Source organism: Dermacentor albipictus, unplaced genomic scaffold (assembly GCF_038994185.2).
Source record: "Dermacentor albipictus isolate Rhodes 1998 colony unplaced genomic scaffold, USDA_Dalb.pri_finalv2 scaffold_37, whole genome shotgun sequence".
Taxonomy (NCBI): domain Eukaryota; kingdom Metazoa; phylum Arthropoda; class Arachnida; order Ixodida; family Ixodidae; genus Dermacentor; species Dermacentor albipictus.
This window is the reverse complement of record NW_027225591.1, coordinates 1,729,222-1,738,791: the sequence shown is the minus strand read 5'-3', so window position 1 is coordinate 1,738,791 and position 9,570 is coordinate 1,729,222.

Genomic DNA, 9,570 nt, shown 5'->3' with positions numbered 1-9,570 from the left:
TCCCCGCAATGCTTTGTTTTAAATGGACAGCAGGATTCCCCCGGTCTATACCAGTTGAAGCACAACGGAAAGTGCAAAGCGGCACAGCTGAATGCACACTGCTAGGGAGTCATTACTCATGTCGTTTATCCACGCTTTTTTTCATTTTGTCACGTTGACATTTAGAGCACTGTGCAGAAATCACACTGCGTCAGCATGGTCAACGGCCCCCAAAATGCTTTGTTTTATTTGGGCATTTTATTTTACAGGAGGTATTCAGAGACATGGATTGGGAAGAATTGGGGATAAAAGTTAATCGAGAATAGCTTAGTAACTCGCGATTCGCTGATGACATTGCCTTCATTAGTACCTCAGGGGACCAATTGCAATGCATGTTCACTGACCTGGAGAGACAAAGCAGAAGAGTGGGTCTAAAAAGTAATCTGCAGGAAACTAAAGTAATGCTTAACAGTCTCGGAAGAAAACAGCAATTTACAATTGGAAGCGAGGCACTGGAAGTCGTAAGGGAATACATCAACTTAGGGCAGGTAGTGACAGCGGATACGGATCATGAGACAGAAATATTCAGAAGAACAAGATGGGCTGGGGTGCGTTTGGCAGGCATTCTCAGATGATGATTAGCACGTTGCCATTATCCCCTCAAGAGGAAAGTATATAATACCTGTGTCTTACCAGTACTCACCTATGGGGCAAAAACCTGGAGGCTTACGAAAAGGGTTCTGCTCAAATTGAGGACGACGCAACGAGCTATGGAAAGAAGAATGATAGGTGTAACGTTCAAGGATAAGAAAAGAGCAGATTGGGTGAGGGAACAAACGCGAGTTAATGACATCTTAGTTGAAATCAAGAAAAAGAAATGGGCATGGGCAGGATACGCAATGAGGAGGGAAGATAACCGATGGTCATTGAGGGTTACGGAATGGATTCCAAGGGAAGGGAAGCTTAGCAGAGGGCGGCAGAAAGTTAGGCGGGCGCATGAGATTAAGAAGTTTGCAGGGACGACATGGCCACACATAGTACATGATCGGGGTTGTTGGAGATGTATGGGAGAGGCCTTTGCCCTGCAGTAGGCGTAACCAGGCTGATGCTGATGATGATTCCGCCGGTCCATGCCAGTTGAGGCACACAAGACCACGCAAGAGCCGCACTGCGATAGCCGCACCACAAGGGAGTCATTGTGACTCCTGTAGTTTATCCATGCCTTTTTTTATTTACTTCAGTTTCACGTGTAGAGCACTGGGCAGAAATCACATTGCGTCAGCAAGGCCGACGGCCCTCGCAATCACTTGTTTTAAATGGACAGTCGGATTCCCCCGATCTATGCCAGCTGGAGTGCAGCAGACTGTGCAAAAGCTGCACTGCTCTAGTCGCACTTCAAGGGAGTCATTGTTACTCTCACCGCTTACACACACCTTCTTGCATTTCTTCACGTTGACATTAAATAGCACTGGGCAGAAATCACATAGTGTCAGCATCGGCAACAGCCTTCACAATCATTTGTTTTATGTGCACAGTGAGATTCCCCCGGTGCATGCCAGGTAAGCCACACCAGACAGTGCAGAGCTGTGCTGCTCTAGTCGCACCTCATGGGAGTCATTGTTAGTCTCTTCGTTTACCCACGCCTTGATGATTTTATCAAGTTGACATATAGGGGACTGGGCAGAGATCACATTGCATCAGCATGGTCAAAAGTCCTCGCATTGCTTTGTTTTCAATGGACAGTCAGATTCTCCCGGTCCATACCAGTTGAAGCGCAACGGAAAGTGCAAAGCGGCACAGCTCAATCCACACTGCAAGGGAGTCATTCTTACTCCTGTCTTTTATCCACGCTTTTTTTTCATTTTTTCACTTCGACATTTAGAGCACTGTGCAGATATCACACTGCGTCAGCATGCTCAACGGCCCCCAGAATGGTTTGTTTTATTTGGACAGTGGATTCTGTCAGTCCATGCGAGTTCATTCGCACCAGACCGCGCAAGAGCTGCACTGCTTGGAACTGAGGTGAAACAGCGCGAAAAAGACGAGGACACAAGGAAACAAATACCACAGACAAGCGCTGACTGCCAACTGGAAGTTTATTTGAAAATCACCGGACATTTATAGCTTTCATCAGCATAGGCATGCGCACATCATTCACAAAAACATCTGCAAATCATCATTTTAATCTTTCTTCCAAAAATGTTATTTCTTTTCCCGACAAGGCAAGAGAGGGAGTGCTCACACATTTATCGCCTTCCTTTCTTATATGAAAGGCCTGTTTCACTCCGCGCTGTTTCACCTCAGTTCCAAGTATGAACCAACTAGCCCTCATCAAGATCCTACTAGCTGCACTGCGCTAGCCGCACCTAAAGGGTGTCATAGTTACTCCTGTCGTTTATCCAGCCCTTTCCTTAATTTATTTATTTCACGTTTAAAGCACTAGGCAGAAATCAAATGGCGTCAGCATGGTCAACGGCCCTCGCAATCATTTGTTTTAAATGGACAGTCGGATTACCCCGATCTATCCCAGTTGAAGCGCACCAGGCAGCGCTAGAGCCGCACTGCTCTAGCCGCAGCTCAAGGGAGTCATTGTTACTCACTTAGCTCCCCCACGCCTTGTTCTATTTCTTCAGGTTGACATTTAGGGCACTGGGCACAAATCACCTTGCATAAAAATGGTCAACCGCCCTCGCAATTATATCTTTTAAAAGCACAGTAAGATTCCCCCTGTGCATTCCAGTTGAACCACACCAGACAGTGCAAAGCAGCACTGTTCTAGCCGCACCTCAGGGGAGTCATTGTTACTAACGTCCTTCACCCACGCTTTGTTCCATTTCCTCACAGTGACATTTAGAGCCCTGGGCACAAATCACATTGCGTCAGCATCGTCAAAAGTCCTTGCAATGCTTTGTTTTAAGTGGACAGTCAGTTTCAGCCGGTCCATGCCAGTTGAAGCACAACAGATAGCATAAAGCGCCACTCCTGAATCCACACTGCAAGGGAGTCATTCTTACTCCTGTCGTTTAACCACGCCTTTTTTTTCATTTCTGCACGTTGACATTTACAGACCTGGGCAGAAATCACATTGCGTCAGCATGGTCAACGGCCCTCAAAATGCATTGTTTTATTTGGAGAGTCGGATTCTCCCGGTCCATGCCAGTTGAAGCGCACCAGGCAGCGCAAGCGCCACACTGCTCTAGCCGCACCTCAAGAGAGCCATTGTTACTCGCTTTGTGTAGCCATGCCTTGTTGCATTTCTTCACGTTGACATTTAGAGCGCTGGGCAGAAGTCACATTACGTCAGCATGATCAAAAGTCTTCGCAAAGCTTTGTTTTAATGGACAGTTGGATTCCACCGGTCCATACCAAATGAAGCACAATGGATAGCACAAAGCGAAACTGCTCAATAAACTCTGCACGGGAGTCATTCTTACTCCTGTCCTTTATACCCACCTTTTTGCATTTCTTCACGTTGACATTTAGAGCACTGGCTCCCAGAATGCTTTGTTTCATTTGGACAGTGAATTCCGCCCGTCCATGCCAGTTGAGGCGTACCATACCGCGCAAGAGCTGCACTGCTCCAGCCGCACCTCACAGGAGTCACTCTTACACCTGTCCTTTATCCAGGCATTTCTTTATTTCATCACTTTGCCGTTTAGAGCACTAGGCAGAAATCACATTGCGTCAGCATGGTGAACGGCCCGCGTAATCATTTGTTTTCAATGGACAGTCGGATTCCCCCGATCTATGCCAGTTGGAGTGCAGCAGACTGCGCAAGAGCCGCACTGCTCTAGTCGCACCTCGAGGGAGTCATTGTTACTCTCATCGCATACACACCTTCTTGCATTTCTTCACGTTGACATTAAATAGCACTGGGCAGAAATCACATTGTGTCAGCATCGGCAACAGCCTTCACAATCATTTGTTTTAAGTGCACAGTGAGATTCCCCCGGTGCATGACAGGTAAACCACACCAGACAGTGCAAAGCTGTGCTGCTCTAGTCGCACCTCATGGAAGTCATTGTTAGTCTCTTCGTTTACCCACGCCTTGTTGATTTTATCAAGTTGACATATAGGGGACTGGGCAGTAATCACATTGCGTCAGCATGGTCAAAAGTCCCCGCAATGCTTTGTTTTAAATGGACAGTCGGATTCCCCCGGTCTATACCAGTTGAAACGCAATGGAAAGTGCAAAGCGGCACAGCTGAATGCACACTGCAAGGGAGTCATTCTTACTCATGTCGTTTATCCACACCTTTTTTTCATTTTTTCACTTTGAGATTTAGAGCACTGTGCAGAAATCACACTGCGTCAGCACGGTCAACGGCCCCCAAAATGCTTTGTTTTATTTGGGCATTTTATTTTACAGGAGGTATTCAGAGACATGGATTGGGAAAAATTGGGGATAAAAGTTAATCGAGAATAGCTTGGTAACTCGCGATTCGCTGATGACATTGCCTTGCTTAGTACCTCAGGGGACCAATTGCAATGCATGTTCAGTGACCTGGATAGGCAAAGCAGAAGAGTGGGTCTAAAAATTAATCTGCAGGAAACTAAACTAATGCTTAACAGTCTCCGAAGAAAACCGCAATTTACAATAGGCAGCGAGGCACTGGAAGTCGTAAGGGAATACACCAACTTAGGTCAGGTAGTGACAGCGGATGCGGATCATAAGACAGAAATATTCAGAAGAACAAGAATGGGCTGGGGTGCGTTTGGCAGGCATTCTCAGATGATGATTAGCAGGTTGCCATTATCCCCTCCAGAGGAAAGTATATAATACCTGTGTCTTACCAGTACTCACCTAAGGGGCAGAAACCTGGAGGCTTACGAAATGGGTTCTGCTCAAATTGAGGACGACGCAACGAGCTATGGAAAGAAGAATGATAGGTGTAACGTTAAAGGATAAGAAAAGAGCAGATTGGGTGAGGGAACAAACGCGAGTTAATGACATCTTAGTTGAAATCAAGAAAAAGAAATGGGCATGGGCAGGATACGAAATGAGGAGGGAAGATAACCGATGGTCATTAAGGGTTACGGAATGGATTCCAAGGGAAGGGAAGCTTAGCAGAGGGCGGCAGAAAGTTAGGCGGGCGCATGAGATTAAGAAGTTTGCAGGGACGACATGGTCACACATAGTACATGATCGGGGTTGTTGGAGATGTATGGGAGAGGCCTTTGCCCTGCAGTAGGCGTAACCAGGCTGATGCTGATGATGATTCCGCCGGTCCATGCCAGTTGAGGCACACAAGACCACGCAAGAGCCGCACTGCGATAGCCGCACCACAAGGGAGTGATTGTGACTCCTGTAGTTTATCCATGCCTTTTTTTATTTACTTCAGTTTCACGTGTAGAGCACTGGGCAGAAATCACATTGCGTCAGCATGGCCGACGGCCCTCGCAATCATTTGTTTTAAATGGACAGTCGGATTCCCCCGATCTATGCCAGCTGGAGTGCAGCAGACTGTGCAAAAGCTGCACTGCTCTAGTCGCACCTCAAGGGAGTCATTGTTACTCTCACCGCTTACACACACCTTCTTGCATTTCTTCACGTTGACATTAAATAGCACTGGGCAGAAATCACATAGTGTCAGCATCGGCAACAGCCTTCACAATCATTTGTTTTAAGTGCACAGTGAGATTCCCCCGGTGCATGCCAGGTAAGCCACACCAGACAGTGCAGAGCCGTGCTGCTCTAGTCGCACCTCATGGGAGTCATTGTTAGTCTCTTCGTTTACCCACGCCTTGTTGCATTTTATCACGTTGACATTTAGGGGACTGGGCAGAGATCACATTGCATCAGCATGGTCAAAAGTCCTCGCAATGCTTTGTTTTAAATGGACAGTCAGATTCTCCCGGTCCATACCAGTTGAAGCGCAACGGAAAGTGCAAAGCGGCACAGCTCAATCCACACTGCAAGGGAGTCATTCTTACTCCTGTCTTTTATCCACGCTTTTTTTTCATTTTTTCACTTCGACATTTAGAGCACTGTGCAGAAATCACACTGCGTCAGCATGCTCAACGGCCCCCAGAATGGTTTGTTTTATTTGGACAGTGGATTCTGTCAGTCCATGCCAGTTCATTCGCACCAGACCGCGCAAGAGCTGCACTGCGCTAGCCGCACCTAAAGGGTGTCATAGTTACTCCTGTCGTTTATCCAGCCCTTTCCTTAATTTATTTATTTCACGTTTAAAGCACTAGGCAGAAATCAAATTGCGTCAGCACAGTCAACGGCCCTCGCAATCATTTGTTTTAAATGGACAGTCGGATTACCCCGATCTATCCCAGTTGAAGCGCACCAGGCAGCGCTAGAGCCGCACTGCTCTAGTCGCAGCTCAAGGGAGTCATTGTTACTCACTTAGCTCCCCCACGCCTTGTTCTATTTCTTCAGGTTGACATTTAGGGCACTGGGCACAAATCACCTTGCATAAAAATGGTCAACCGCCCTCGCATATATATCTTTTAAAAGCACAGTAAGATTCCCCCTGTGCATTCCAGTTGAACCACACCAGACATTGCAAAGCAGCACTGCTCTAGCCGCACCTCAAGGGAGTCATTGTTACTAACGTCCTTCACCCACGCTTTGTTCCATTTCCTCACATTGACATTTAGAGCCCTGGGCACAAATCACATTGCGTCAGCATCGTCAAAAGTCCTTGCAATGCTTTGTTTAAAGTGGACAGTCAGTTTCAGCCGGTCCATGCCAGTTGAAGCACAACAGATAGCATAAAGCGCCACTCCTGAATCCACACTGCAAGGGAGTCATTCTTACTCCTGTCGTTTAACCACGCCTTTTTTTTCATTTCTGCACGTTGACATTTACAGACCTGGGCAGAAATCACATTGCGTCAGCATGGTCAACGGCCCTCAAAATGCATTGTTTTATTTGGAGAGTCGGATTCTCCCGGTCCATGCCAGTTGAAGCGCACCAGGCAGCGCAAGCGCCACACTGCTCTAGCCGCACCTCAAGAGAGCCATTGTTACTCGCTTCGTGTAGCCATGCCTTGTTGCATTTCTTCACGTTGACATTTAGAGCGCTGGGCAGAAGTCACATTACGTCAGCATGATCAAAAGTCTTCGCAAAGCTTTGTTTTAATGGACAGTTGGATTCCACCGGTCCATACCAAATGAAGCACAATGGATAGCACAAAGCGAAACTGCTCAATAAACTCTGCACGGGAGTCATTCTTACTCCTGTCCTTTATACCCACCTTTTTGCATTTCTTCACGTTGACATTTAGAGCACTGGCTCCCAGAATGCTTTGTTTCATTTGGACAGTGAATTCCGCCCGTCCATGCCAGTTGAGGCGTACCATACCGCGCAAGAGCTGCACTGCTCCAGCCGCACCTCACAGGAGTCACTCTTACACCTGTCCTTTAGCAGAACTGATAGTTGGGCGAGTTGGTACGAATTCATAGTAAAATATTCTTGCGCGCACAATTGACAAGGACACAGTGAAGGGGGCACACGAGCGCTTACTCACAACTATTTTATTTTCGGAAAGATACAGAACATATATACCTTAGCTATCAGCGCTGAGCATGTGCAAGAAGAGTGGTCAGTAAAGCATAAACAGATTAAACACAGATTAAGAAGGTTCAACCATTATTTAAGAAAGCGAATTCATTTTCAGCGATTACAACCGATGGTTGGCTTATGCATCTTTCCGCGCACTTTTTGATATAAAATGCTTCTGCGATTTCACGTGTTAGTTTATTATTATCTGAAAACAAAATGTCAGTGTTAAAAAATATCGGATCACAATGACATAGAATGCAGTGGTTCGACAAGTGCGAATGATTTTCTTTACCAAGGGAACGCTCATGTTCTTTTAGACGGGTGTTTATGCACCGACCGGTTTGTCCTATGTACATGCTGCCACAGGTCAATGGAAGCCGGTACACAACACCTATTCTGCATTTTGTGAATTTTTTATCGTCTTTTATACCGCAGCTGCATTTTTTTACCTTATTGTCTAATTTTCTGGAAATAGCTTGACACAGTTTTTGCACCTTGTTAGGAGCGCTGAAAACTACTTCAACGCCATACCGGCTGGCAACATTCTTTAGCCCATGGGAAAAATAATGTACGTAAGGTACAACTGCAAGGCGTTTTTTGTTTGTGCTAAGTCTGTTCCTTGAATCTGTATGTTGTACACCCTTTACTATTCTTATTACCTTTTCGGCCGCTCTGACTATAATGTGTTCCGGGAATCCCACTGAGGCTAGTCTAGTTACCTGATTAGCAAAGCTTTCTTTTAGTCGGTGGCAACAAGATTTTACCAACGCTGCCCGAAGGCAAGACACTGCAATTCCGCTTTTTACAATCTTCGAATGTCCTGATTTGAAGTGTAATATGGGCTTTTTTGATCTAGGGCTGTACATCCAGCATGTGTGATCGGGTAGCAATCGCAGAGAAAGATCGAGAAATTGTAGTTCATTTTCTTTAGCAATCTCGTGGGTAAACTTAAGGCCTAGGCCACATTCGTGGAACACTTTCAGTACATTAACCACATTACATCCATGTTCATTCCCATCAAAAATAACCAAAAAATCATCAACAAATCGGAAAATCTTTGCCAAGCTTCCTAAAGCACTGTGAATACTTTTGTCAACATGAGCTAGAAAAATATCGCTTAGTATTGGCGCTACCTTGGAGCCTATACATATACCTGATTTTTGCACATACATTGCTTCATTCCAACCAACAAACGTAGAACTAAGATAAAAGAGTAGTATTTCCATAAAGCTTTCCACGGTTGTTCCGCTGTCATTTCTAAACTTTACTTCATCATTATCTTCACAAATACACATTTTAACATTTTTTAACAGCTCTGTGTGGGGAATCGAGTAAAACAAATCTTGTACGTCGACACTGAAGGCGCTGCATCCCTTTGTTTTGTTTTCCCTCAAATATTGTACAACAGCCTCAGAATTACAGATTGCTAACGGATCTGGGATTCTTAACGAGGAAAGCTGTTTCTGGATATACGATGCTACCTGCTGCTGCCAGGTGCTTCTTTCAGTGACAATGGCTCTGAACGGCTCTCCAGGTTTGTGCGTTTTACATGAGAAAAACACTTCAAGATGCAGGCCCTTTGCTTTTTTCACTGAGGCACATAAGTTTTCTAAATTAAGGGAACGCAATAATTCAATAGCACGCTGTTTTTGTTTGGCAGGCTTAACATCAGTTCTCTTGAAATTTTTATCTATAGCTTCACAAGCTTTTTCACGAAACATGCCATCTGGTAGCACAACAAAACATCCTTCTTTATCGGCGGTAAGAACACGTAACCCTCTGGAAGCCAAGTCTCCTGCTACTAGGTTAAGCCTGTTGGGACTCACACATGCAGTTTTTGCCTTCGCGATAGCGTCTACACATTCAGAAACACACCTTGCACGTTCTTCCTCAGGAACCAGTCGGGAAACGGCTCTCGTTGCTGCCAGCTTCGCAGGTGGACACAGTGTCGGTTCCAGCGCGAACTTTGGCCCAAGCTGGAGAAGTTTGTTGTCCTTTTCTGGAATAAAATATTCCCCAAGCCGTACCACTCTTCCTTCTGTAGGAGGTGCCTTCTTGACAGTGGGCAAGAG